Raw genomic sequence first — 13063 nt, 5'->3', positions numbered from 1 at the left:
TCGATCAAATCAGCTCTTAATCTACTAAATTCGAGGTAAACCCGAGTTTATGTAATCTCTCCGCGTAATTTAACCCTTGGAGTCCAGGTAACATTCCAGTAAACCGAAGCTGCACTCGCTCCACAGCCGATATATCCTTCCGAAGGTGCGTTGCCCAGAACTGAATACAGTACTTCAGGTGTGGTCTAAGCAGGGCTTTGTATAGCTGTATCATAATGCCTAGCCCCTTGTATTCTCGTCCTCTAGATATAAAGACCAACATTCCATTAACATTTTTGATTATTTTTTGTACCTGTCAATGACATTTTAATGATGTGTGTGGATGGACACATCAGTCTTTTTGGACCTCCACTGTTTCGAGCTTTTCACCATTTACAAAGTATTCTGATCTATCCGTTTTGGTCCAAAGTGGATGACCTCACACTTGACTAAATTGATATCGATTTGCCACAATTTTACCCATTCATTTATTATATTAATACCTCTCTGTAATTTTATGTTTCCATCTGCACTGCTGAAAATGCTGCCCATCTTGGTGTCATCGGCAAACTTGGATATGTGGCTTTCTATCCCGTCATCTAATATCCGCCTGAATTGGAAAATAATCCAAATTTAGCTTCAAACTCCTCATCATCTTGAGACATTTTATTTCCTTCACGTGTGTTGCGCCGACGAAACTTCGGCATTGAGTCCACTGGAGCTCAAACATACTCTGGATTTCATTCAGTTCAACCAACAGCAACACTGAAAATATGTCAGAAGCCAATTGGTGACATTTAACTAAAAGGAGGGCTCGTCCGGGATTTGAACCCGGGACCTCTCGCATATCACTCAATGAAACGCCCTAAGCGAGAATCATACCCCTAGACCAACGAGCCGCTATCATTTCAGATATGCAGCCAGTGTAAAAGTTCGTTGCCTCCCACAGCCGATCGGCCATCCTTTCAGACCACGTCTGTGCATCCAATCTCGTTTTCTGCTCCGGTGTCCATCAATATCAAGTTGCACACTAAATATTTCCAATCACCAATATTAGTCTCCCTTTACCAAATTGGTTTCGAGTGTACGACTTGAGTTGTCAAGTGAGACGTTTCAGAATTATTTGCTCTTAAACTACATTGCTTGGGAGGATACTGAGAGGTGTGTCGATTTGCGGCACGCTCTGTTCCCTTTGCATCGCCTCATGCACATTGAGTTGAATCATGGAAAGGCTACATCACGGAAAGAGGCCATTCGGCCCATCGAGTCCGTGCTCGCTCTCTGCAAGAGCAATCCAGCTAGAAACACTCCCCCGCCTTTCCCCGAAGCCCTGCATTTTTTTCCTTTCAAGTACTTATCCAGTTCCCTTTTGAAGGCCATGATTGAATCTGCCTCCATCACACCCTCGGGCAGTGCATTCCAGATCCGAACCTCTTGCTGTGTGAAAATGTTTTTTCTCATGTCACCTTTGGTTATTTTGCCAATCACCTGAAACCGATGTCCTCTGGTTCTTGACCCTTCCGCCAATGGGAACAGTTTCTCTCCATCTTCCATGTCGAGATCCTTCATGATTTTGAATACCTCTATCAAATCTCCACAGAACCGTCTCTTTTCCGAGGAGAACAACCTCAGATTCTCCAGTCTATCCACGTAACTAAAATCCCTCATCCCTGCAATTATGCTGGTAATTTTTTTCTGCACCCCCTCCAAGGCCTTCACATCTTTCCTGAAGTGCGGTGTCCCGAACCGGACACAATACTTCAGTTGTGTTCGAACCAGTGTGTAATAATGTTTCATCCTGACTTCCATACTTTTGCACTCTATACATCTATTTATAAAGCCCAGGACCCCGAATGCTTTTTAACCGCTTTCTCAACCTGCCCTGCCACATTCAACTATTTGTACACATGAACCTCTCTTTGTTCCTGTACTGCTTTCACATTTGTGCCCTGGAGTTTATATTGCCTCTCCTCGTTCTTCCAACCGAAATGTATCACTTCGCATTTTTCTGCGTTAAATTTCATCTGCCACGTCTCCGCCCATGCCACCAGCCTGTCTATGTCATTTGAAGTCTATCACTGTCCTTAACACTGTTTACTACCCTTCCAAGGTTTGTTTCATCTGCAAATTTTGAAATTGTGCCCTGTGCACTAAAGTCCAAGTCATTGATATATATCAAGAAAAGCAGTGGTCCGAGCACTGATCCCTGGGGAACACCACTGTACAACTCTCTCCAGTTCGAAAAAGAACCGTTCCCCAGTAATCTCTGTTTCCTGTCCCTTTCTTGATGATAAGCCTACCATGCAGCACTTTATCAAAGACCTTTTGAAAGTCCATATACACCCCATCAACTGAATTGCATTCATCGATCCTCTCTGTTGCCTCATCAAAAACTCTTACAGGTGAGTTAACCACGATTTGTATTTAACAAATCCGTGCTGGCTTTCCCTAATCAATTCACCCTCGACCAAGTGACTGTTAATTCTGTCCCGGATTATCGTTTCTAAAAGTTTCCCCACCACTGAGGTTAAACTGACTGGCCTATATTTGCTGGGTTTATCCGTGCACCCATTTCTGAACAAGGGTGCAACCTTTGCAATTCTCCAGTCCTCTGGCACCACCCACATATCTAAGGATGTTGATAGATTATTGCCAGTACCTCTGCAATTTCCACCCTTACTTCCCTCAGCAACCTAGCATGTATCCCATCCGGAACAGGTGATTTACCTACTTTAAGTACAGCCAGCCGTTCAAGTGCCTCTTCTTTATCAATTTTTAGACCATCCAGTATCTCAACTATAAGTTCCTTTGCTGAGACTCTGGCAGCATCTTCTTCCTTGGTAAAGACAGATGCAAAGTACTCATTTGGTACCTCGGCCATCCCCTCTGCCTCCATGAGTAGATCTCCTTGATCCGGCCGAATCCGCCTCTCGCCTCCGCTGACTACCCGTTTACTGTTTACATGCCTGCAGAAGACTTTTGGATTCCCTTTTTTGATGGCCGTCAGTCCATAGTCATATTTCTCTTTGCCTCTCATTTTCTTTTTCACTTCCCCTCTGAACTCCCTAATTTCGGCCTGGTGAATGAGAGCATAAAAAAGTTAGCATTTCATTCAGCCGGAAACAGAAAGTTACTGGTTGATTAATGGCGATTTGAACAAGCATTCGTCTTTTTTACAGAGTTTAATGAGTGTTGCGAAATTAATATAGTGAACTAGAATTCCTGATGGGGAACCGCTTCAGACAACACATTACTGCCCACACTGGGAAAAAGGATACTTCCGAAACTTTGACAACACATCGCAGGTCCCGCTGCAAAGTCACAGCTTGCCAGCTGTTCCGAAATTTGGAGCCTGGACAGGGAATTAAACGCTGGAACTTCAGCTCACTGCCCACTTTAAAAGTCAGATACTCTACCGACTGAGCTACCCAGGCTCGATACTACATAAGCTCCCATCGTGCATATTCATGGGAAGCCTCTGAATCATCCCTGCAGCCGGCGAGCAAGGGTGAGGTCCGTTTTATAAAATTCTCAGCAACGTGTTGAGGAGAATCCTTGTTCCTGTTGAACATGATGTAAGAAACATGGACAGTGAACTCGTGAGTTTACAATTCTTTTTGTTTGTGCCAAATGTCTTGTCATTCGTTAGCACCAATTAAAATAGCACTTTACCCAGCGTCTCAAAAGCTGAACTTGTCCCACACGGGAGCTGGAAAAGGCCTCTCGACCTTTCAGCGTATTAACATCTGTAAGCTGAATAATTTCACCCGTGACACAGTGACACCAGGCAGCATATTTCCCTTCCAAATTTTGCCAACACGAAACTTCCAACCGATGAATATCGGCTTAACGAAAAGAAGAATTGTTTGTTTGGTTCTTTAGATTTAAAGATCTCGTACCGGCCCCTTTGCCATATGAGCTGCCGCTAAAAGTCCCCTCTCCCCCTATGAACAAGTAAACTGGCACCTGCTAGTGCAAGACGGTAGGCCAGAGGAACCCAAGAGCTCCCATGGGAACACTAAGAAGCAGACGCGTTATGGAATATACCAGTTGTACCTTGAACTCCAGTCAAAATGTTCGGAGTAAAAGGTTTGATTGTTTTAGAAGACGCTCGAACTCACAACCTGGTCATTTCTGGAGCCCATACTGCTATTAATAAGTAACGCACGCTCAATAATTGTGCAACACGAGAGCAGCGAACAACCGACAGCATCAGCGCTCCTGCCAAACAGCTTCATTTTCGGTCTCTCAATTATCACTTCGAGATCTTTCTCAAACAGAAGCCTCCAATCAAGATGCGCTTCATTAAATAACAATTCTTAAATCAAGAGAGTTTTGATCGATCATGACGAAAGCATGTACAATTTCCTCACTTGTTCCTTTCAATCCCCTGGGATGGTAAACATCAGGTCGTGGAGATTTGTCTATATTTAGCCTAATTATTTTCTCCATTGCCATTATTTTACTAAAACGAAACCCCTTGATTTATTAACAGTTTTCCTCGTGTCTCTGGTATGTTAGCCTCATCCATTTCTGTGACGACCGATGCAAAGTAAAAATTTAGCAACTCTGCCATTTCCTGATTTTCAATTACAACATCACCTCCATCTGTCTTCAAGCGGCCCCCATTACTCCAAGCCTCGCTTCGTTCTCTTAATATATTTGGAAAAACCTTGAGAGTTGTCCTCATTTTCCCTCACAAGTTTTTCTCCTTTTCGCTTTTTGCTCCTCTTACGCTTTTTTTTTAGTTTCAGCACGACAATATACAACACTTCGCTGTAAAGTTCGGCTCAATAGTTCTCCAATGTCAGAGCGAGTATTGTCTGATTCCCGAATTTATTTAATGTAACAAATACAATCACACATAATCATCCGTGTATCAACGCACTGATGGATGCACAAAGATAAACACAGCGAGAAATCCAGTCAGTGTCGGAATGCACAGTTGAACGGACAAGCGAAACAGACAAAGATAAAACGGCCTGAACCGCCAACAGTGAAGTGTCGCTGATAGATATTAATGAGAGGAGGTGGAGACAAAGTGTCATCAATTGGCGCTGTGGCTTAGTTGGTTAAAGCGTCTGTCGAGCAAACAGAAGATCCTGGGTTCAACTCCCAGCAGTGCCTTGTGCAGCTGGTTATTTTACCTGATTTGTGGAATTGAGCGACAAAATAACACTGTGGTGTTTGTTCAGGAGGAAACGGACAACCGAATGACTGTTCAAAAACGCCCTTTCATTGTGCAGACAGACCTCTCAAAGAATGTGTCTGGAACACGTTAATTTAAAGACACGTTCTTGTTTCTGGGCTCGTTGGGGTCGTGGTATAATTCACGATTTGAGGTTCAAACCCGGAAGTCGTCCAAATTTGGACCAAGACTTGTGATCTTGACCTGCGGTGTGAACGTTTGCAAAGAGGGAAAGGAAGTCCCCAAATCACTCCAACTGAATCGCCAGGCCCGGATGAAATACATCCCAGGCTGTTAACAGAAGCAAGGAAGGAAATAGCGGAGGCTGTGACCATCATTTTCCAATCCTCCCTGGCTACAGGTGTGATGCCGGAGGATTGGAGGACTGCTGAAGTTGTACCGTTGTTTAAAAAGGGAGAAAGGAATAGATCGAATTATTGCAGGCCAGTCAGCCTAACCTCGGTATTGAGCACAATTCTGGGGGAAAGTATTAATCTTCATTTAGAAAGGGACGGATTAATGAAGGGCAGTCAGCATGGATTTGTTAAGGGAAGGTCGTTTGAATTGAATTGTTTTGGAGGTATCAAGGAAGGTGGATGAGGGTAGTGCGTTTTTTGTCGTCGACATAGATTTTCGCGAGGCTTTTGACAAAGTCCTACATGGCAGATTGGTCAAAAGTGTAAAAGCCCATTGGATCCAAGGGAAATTGTCAAGTTGATCGAAAATTGACTGAGTGGCAGGAAGCAATGGTCGACGGATGTTTTTGTGACTGCAAGGCTGTCTCGAGTGGTGTTCCGCAGGGATCCGTACTAGGTCGCTGCTTTTCGTAGCACAGATCATTGATTTGGATTTAAATGTACGGGGTATTATTAACAATTTTGCAGAAGATGCAAAAATTGGTCGTGTGGTTGATGGTGAGGAGGGAAGCTGTGGACTGCAGGAAGATATCAGTGGAATGGACAGGTGGATAGAATAGTGGCAAATGCAATTCAATCTGGAGAATGAGGTAATGCATTTAGGGAGGGCAAACAAGGCAAGGGAATACACAATAAATATTGAAACTAATTTGCCATTTACACGCCCATTTTGCAAGTTTACTGATGTATTAACTACAGCTCCCAATTATGTGCTGTCTGTCAATTTTAAAATTGTATTTCCGATTCCTATGACTAAATCATTAATGTAACTTGTGAACAACAGTGGTCCCAGCACCGATAAATTGTGAACAACAGTGGTCCCATGACCGATAAATTGTGAACAACAGTTGTCGCAGCACCGATAAATTGAGAACAACAGTGGTCCCAGCACCGATAAATTGTGAACAACAGTGGCCCCAGCGTCGATAAACTGTGAACAACAGTGGTCCCAGCACCGATAAATTGTGAACAACAGTGGACCCAGCACCGATAAATTGTGAACAACAGTGGACCCAGCACCGATAAATTGTGAACAACAGTTGTCCCAGCACCGATAAATTGTGAACAACAGTGGACCCAGCACCGATAAATTGTGAACAACAGTGGACCCAGCACCGACAAATTGAGAACAACAGTGGTCCCAGCACCGATAAATTGTGAACAACAGTGGCCCCAGCACCGATAAATTGTGAACAACAGTGGACCTGACGATACCGGATTTCTTTACCCTTAGTCTGGTTCAGCAATAACTGATGAGAATAACACTTGAAAGTTTAACACAATTTATTAGCTGCAGCTGACCTTATCTGTAGAATTGATTTCAACTCTTGACAGAGTCTGGTCAATCTCATAGAGCAGGCAAAATTACATAGGCAGATCCACACAATTATACATTTTCAGAGTGGGGAGGGACATGAGTAGCAAGGGGTTAAAACCAATCATAAGCTGAGTCTTGGCAAGCCATGCGAACTGACATAATGACCGACCACTCACAGGTAATACTTGTTCATGCGTATGCCAAGGAAAAGGGAGGCTACCTTATCTCTGGCTTGGGATGTTTTTTGACCTTGCCTGCAAAGGGAGATCCATTCATTAATGCAGCTGCATGACAACTCCTTATACTAGAATTCAACTTTATCATATCTCTTTGCTTGATTAACACAAGGCAGGCTTATACATAAAGAAAATTAATAACGTAAACAGGTGGTCAAAGAAGAAGCTCATTGTTTCTAATTCTAGCTAGCAAAATGGGCTACTTATATTAACCATTGGTTCACCACACAGCTACTTCGCTATGGAGGTATCTCACTATAAACCACTAAAAGCTTACCCCATATGCATTTTTATTAAAAGGGCGCCCCGTATGCATTCTCAAACCCAGCACTGATAAATTGTGAACAACAGTAATCCCAGCACCGATAAATTGTGAACAACAATGGTCCCAGCACTGGTAAATTGTGAACAACAGTGATCCCAGAACCGATAAATTGTGAACAACAATGGTCGCAGCACCGACAAATTGTGAACAAAAGTGGTCCCAGCACCGATAAATTGTGAACAACAATGGTCGCAGCACCGACAAATTGTGAACAAAAGTGGTCCCAGCACCGATAAATTGCGAACAACAATGGTCGCAGCACCGACAAATTGTAAACAACAGTGGTCCCGGCACCGGTAAATTGTGAACAACAGTGGTCCCAGCACCGATAAATTGCGAACAACAATGGTCGCAGCACCGACAAATTGTAAACAACAGTGGTCCCAACACCGATAAATTGCGAACAACAGTGGTCCCAGCACCGGTAAATTGTGAACAACAGTGGTCCCAGAACCGGTAAATTGTGAACAACAGTGGTCCCAGCACCGGTAAATTGTGAACAACAGTGGTCCCAGGACTTTTGACCTTGAACTGCATTTGAAACTTCTGCATAAAATGAAATGAAGTCCCCAAATCGCCCCACGTGGCTCTCAAACGCAATGGGAAGAAGTTCAATGCGAACAATCAGGAATTTAAAGGCAACTCAACGACCTGCACTTTCTTTGAATAAGTTTTGTTAGCCATTATATTTGACCGTGAAATCGCTCTTGACTTTCATCTAGCTGAAGCAGAGTGTGTCCGCTTTATATCTGTGAGCATGTCGGTGACGTGTTTAGCTTTGACACTGATCGCTTCCAATTTGTAAAATTTCACCAAGCGTCAGCGAAATGAAACCGAGAATCGAATTGTCCCTGTAAGTGATGAATTGAAGGGATTGGTGCTCCAAGCAGATCTGGAAAATGCACAGTGCGGTCGGTCAGGAGTTCGAAATCCACCCTCCAGCCACTCACCAATCATATTAACTGAGCTTTACTCTTGTCCATTGTCACCGCACTGAAAGCGAGTATTTCTCCGGCATGTTTTTCTTCATAGTTGCTGGTTTAAGAGTGAAGACCGGCTGTTTGGATTTTCACTCCTACAAGCTTCAACCATTCATTTTGGACTGACTGTAGACAGTTGTTATATTGGTCGCTGCAAACTCAAAGTTTAGCCCAATTAATTATTGGTTTAGCAAGTGACCTCTTCGCCTGTCTAGTTGGTGCTGTCGGTTAGCACGGAAGTTTGATGGTTCGAGCTCTTATTTGATTTTTCCTCAGGATTCTTCGCCCCAAAGTTCCAGGGTTTCAATGTATGATTTGGAAGCAAGAAAATTACAATTCTCCTTGGCAGACAAGCCGAAGGGAGGCCGCACTCGCTGCAGGAGAGCTGGTTCGCTGTGACATGGAGATTTCTGTGGTGAGCGAGACCAGACTGTTTCTATGTTCAGAAAATAAATGTCACACCCTTTATGTTGGAAAAGCAAAACGGTGGGGATTTTTGTATCAGATGTTCCTCGTTGCGTTACTTTCATCTTGATCGTAGAACCGGTTCGGGCGTTCTTGTAATAAAAGGCGACATTTTCCTATTCATTTTAAATTTAACAACAGCTGCACTGAGCTTTTAATCATACCCTTAAGATACAGTCTATAAAATGATGAAATTTGATCATCTGCAAAGCATAAAAATCTGATTAAAGTTTTGACTGTCTCTCGGTAACCACGTCAACATCTCCTTCAGTATGAAATAGAAAGTTATCGTTTGATTAATGGTGAATAAAACAGTCATTCATCTACCAACAGGGTTTAATTAGTTTCATGTAATTAATTTAATAACTTTTGCTAAAGTTAATTCGCTGACTTGGAATCGAACTCATGCGTTGGTGGGAGCATTAAATTCTCACCATCAGTCCATCGGGGAGCGTCCAAGATTGCGCACGGAACACAGCAGAACGGGTAAGATTTAGTTTAATTTCACTCTTCCGTGATTCATTCAGCTCTGTGTTTATTTTCCGGCCTCTTATCTCTCCCTTCTTTTCAGCTTCTGACTGCGGACATTCTTGTGGTTAAATATGAATAATATAGAATATCTCACAGCCCCAGTATATGTGCTCCTTCTCTGTACAGTTCTGTACAAAATCAAACTGTACGTTTAGAACGACGGTGTCTCTCCTTCACCCCCGACAGAAGCAGGAGGAGATGCCACTTGAAACTGCCAGTTGCTTCAAATGATTCATGATGGACCTGCGTGGCCTTGCAGTTTTCCCATGAGCTGCATTCAGGTTCGTGAATTTTGGAAATGGAAACATGTCCATCAGCAGCTTGTGGTCGTATTTTACCTCACTTTCCATTTCATGTACATGCCTAGTTGCACTTGGTGCTGTCATTGCCTGAACATCACCTTCTGTCGCGATAGTAGTTTGAACAGAAAATGCCATTTTTTTGCGAGCAGCTTGTCTCGCACGATAATGACCTGAATTACAAAGAGGCAAGTGGGAAAGGCCGCGTTGGGCTGCTTGTTCGCACCAAAGAATTTTCAGCGTTTCTTTGTGGTCCAGTGTTTAGATTCGATCATCACCATGGCAACGGTTCGATTGTTGTATGTCTCAACACTCGCGTTTAAACACTGTACCATAAGTGCACTGTACTCAAATTGCTGATTTTTTTCACTGTGAGGTCGAAGAGACATAAATGTGTGGACAATAGCTCCGAATACATCAACTGGGTTGCACCTTTGCTTCTCCCCCGGTCTCAGTCTTTCCATCTTTACCCTTCTCTGCTGGTGTTGCAGGTTCGATCATCCTTGGCCGTTCAAGAAAACCTGAGAAGTCCATCAGGGGAAAATTCAGAGAGTCAAGAGACAGGGACAGGGAGAGATTAAAGTACAGAAACAAATCGGATAAATATCAAGCTTTGCGAACGAGCAGAATTTAAGATGGAGCTTGGTGGAGATTCTTTCACGTGCCGTGCAACTCTGCAAGAGACCATTGGCTCCGAATTAAAAGCATTTGCCACGCTGGATCATCTCTCTGAGGGAGGGAACACGGTCCGTCAACTCCAGTCCTTATTTGTTTGAACATTAAACAAATCTATAAGAAATAGCGCTACGAGCAGGATTCGAACCTGCGCAGGAAAACCCCATTAGATTTCGAATCCAACGCCTTAACCACTCGGCCATCGCAGCTATGCAAAAACAGAACAGCTACTGCTACCAAAAGGGTGCAACCAGTGCGGAATTCGGTGCAACCCATCGCCGATCGGCCATCCTGCGATCCATCCAATCACTTTTTCTATTCCGATGCACAGCAATGTGAAGTTGTACACTAACTATTTCATATCAACAATATTAGCCTCTCTTTACCACATTCGTTTTGAATGTGCGACTTGTCATGCCAAGTGAGACTTTTCAGAATTAATTTCTCGAAAGTTACATTGTTGTCTCCCTCGGCATCCGCAGATTATCCACTCTACCACAAGTATAACAGTGACGACACTTCAAAAATACCTCATTGGCTGTATAGCGCTTTGGGAGGTCTTGAGGTCTTGAAAAGCGCTTTATAAAGACAAGACTTTCTTTATTTTTATACTGGAATAAAATTACTGATGTTTTCACTATGAGGACGAAGAGACATTAATGTGTAGATATTATCTGCGAGTTCATCGTCTGGGTTGGATTTTTAGTTTTCCTCCCGTCTCAGTCTTTCTATCTTTACCCTTCTCTGCTGGTGTCGCAGGTTCGATCAGCTTTGGCCGTTCAAGGCTGCCTGAGAAGTCCATCAGGGGGAAACACAGAGAGACAGAGACAGAGAGAGATAGAGAGATAAAAGTATCGAAAAAACCTAACGTCAAGTTAGCAGCATTTACGATGGAGATTGGGAGATATAGAATCATCGAATCGTCACTGCACAGAAGGAGGCCATTCGGCCCATCGAGCCTGTGCCAGCTCTCTTTAAGTGCAATCCAGATCGTCCCATTCACCCGTTCTTTCCCCGTATCCCTGCAAATATTTTCCCTTCAAATACTTATCCAATTCCTCTTAGAAACCAGCATTAAATCTGCTTCCACCACCCTTTCAGGCGATGCATTCCAGATTATATCCACTCGCTGGTTTAAGAAGTTTTTCCTTTTATCGCCTTTGGTTCTTTTGTCAACCACCGTAAATCTGCGTCCTCTGGTTCTCGACCCTTCCGCCAACGGGAGCAGTTTCTCTTTATTTACTTTATCTAAACCCGTCATGAGTTTGAACACTTCTATCAAATCTCCATTCAACCTTCTCTGCTCGAAGGGAACAACTTCAGCTTCTCCAGTCGACCCACGTAACTGAAGACCTCATCCCTGGAACCATTCCAGTTAATGTTTCTGCACCCTCTCTGACGCCTTCGCATCCTTTATAAAGTGCGGTGCCCAGTTTTGGACAGTTGTGGAATATTGTGAAGTTCCCTTCACGTATCTTGATATTTTGCAAGAGACCACTGGGCTCCCAGTTAAAATGATCTGCCGCGGTGGAGTATCTCTCTGAGGGAAGGAATTGCAGCCCGTTATCTCCAGTTCATATTTATTTGAGCATTGAACAAAACTTTACACAATAGCGCCGATAGCACGATTCCAACTTCTGCCAGAATACCCCATTGGGTTTCAGATCTAACGTCTTAACCACCCGACTACCGCAGCTGCGAGCGCCTTTGATGCACGGCTGTAAATCAGAATGCACAGGGTGCTCACAGGAGATTTGTGAGACTATATGTTCTTTCAGACAGGTTTCCAACTGGACACATGCAGCCGCTACCGTCGGACGTTGCTGTTTCACTGGTAGAATTCTCACCTGCCACCCGAGGAGACGGGGATTGATTCCCGGCCGATTAAGGAGGATTTTCTTTCTGCACCTATGAGCTCGCCTGAAAAGGGATACATTCACATTCAGCTTCAATCTGCACACCACGTTGAGACATTTTCCTTTCCCTATGTGGTGTTGCGTCGACAAACCCTCTGCATTCGAGCCACGAAACGTCAAACATGCTCTAGAATTAAGTCAATCCTGTATTCCGCAACGCTGAAAAGATGTGAAAAATAAATGAATGAATTTCCACTGAAAATAGTGACACAGGAGTGCTCGTCCAGGAATTTGAACCCCGGACCTCTCACATATCAATTAGTGAAACGCCCAAAGTGAAAACCATAATCCGAGATCAACGAGCCGTCAGTAACACAGCCGTGCAACCAGTCGAAAGTTTCCCTGCTCCCCACAACCGATCGCCTATCCTATTAGACCGCTCTGTCCATCCAATCATCGAATCATAGAATGATTACAGCACAGAAGGAAGTCAATTCGGCCCATCCAGACCGTGCCATCCCTTTGTAAGAGCAATCCAGTTAGTCCCATTCCCCCGCTCTTTCCACGTGGCCCTGCAATTTTTTCCCTTCAAGTATTTATCCCATTCCTTTGTGAAAGCCACGATTGAATCTGCTTCCACCGTTTCAGGCAGCACCTTCCAGATCATAACCACTCGCTGCGTAAAAAAGTTTTACTCATTTCGCCTTTGGTTTCTTTTGCCAATCACCTTAAATCTATGTCGTCTGGTTCTCGACCTTTCTGCCAATGGGAACAGCTTCTCTTTATTTACTTTTT

At 43.8% G+C, this 13063-nt stretch overlaps 3 non-coding genes across 3 annotated transcripts; 1 reads left to right on the top strand and 2 right to left on the bottom strand.

Moving 5' to 3' along the window:
* Nucleotides 1-789: 789 nt before the first annotated feature.
* trnap-agg (transfer RNA proline (anticodon AGG)) lies at nt 790-878 on the bottom strand. Its single transcript is given in 2 exon segments — nt 790-825; nt 843-878. It is a non-coding gene; the product is annotated as a tRNA-Pro (tRNA).
* A 4154-nt stretch (nt 879-5032) lies between these two features.
* Nucleotides 5033-5106, top strand: trnaa-agc (transfer RNA alanine (anticodon AGC)). The gene has a single exon. It is a non-coding gene; the product is annotated as a tRNA-Ala (tRNA).
* Nucleotides 5107-10539: 5433 nt separating this feature from the next.
* trnas-cga (transfer RNA serine (anticodon CGA)) lies at nt 10540-10621 on the bottom strand. The gene has a single exon. It is a non-coding gene; the product is annotated as a tRNA-Ser (tRNA).
* Nucleotides 10622-13063: the final 2442 nt, after the last annotated feature.

This window comes from Heptranchias perlo, chromosome 20 (assembly GCF_035084215.1).
Source record: "Heptranchias perlo isolate sHepPer1 chromosome 20, sHepPer1.hap1, whole genome shotgun sequence".
Lineage (NCBI taxonomy): Eukaryota > Metazoa > Chordata > Chondrichthyes > Hexanchiformes > Hexanchidae > Heptranchias > Heptranchias perlo.
The sequence above is the reverse complement of the archived record's forward strand: the minus strand, read 5'-3'. Positions and strand labels throughout refer to the sequence as shown.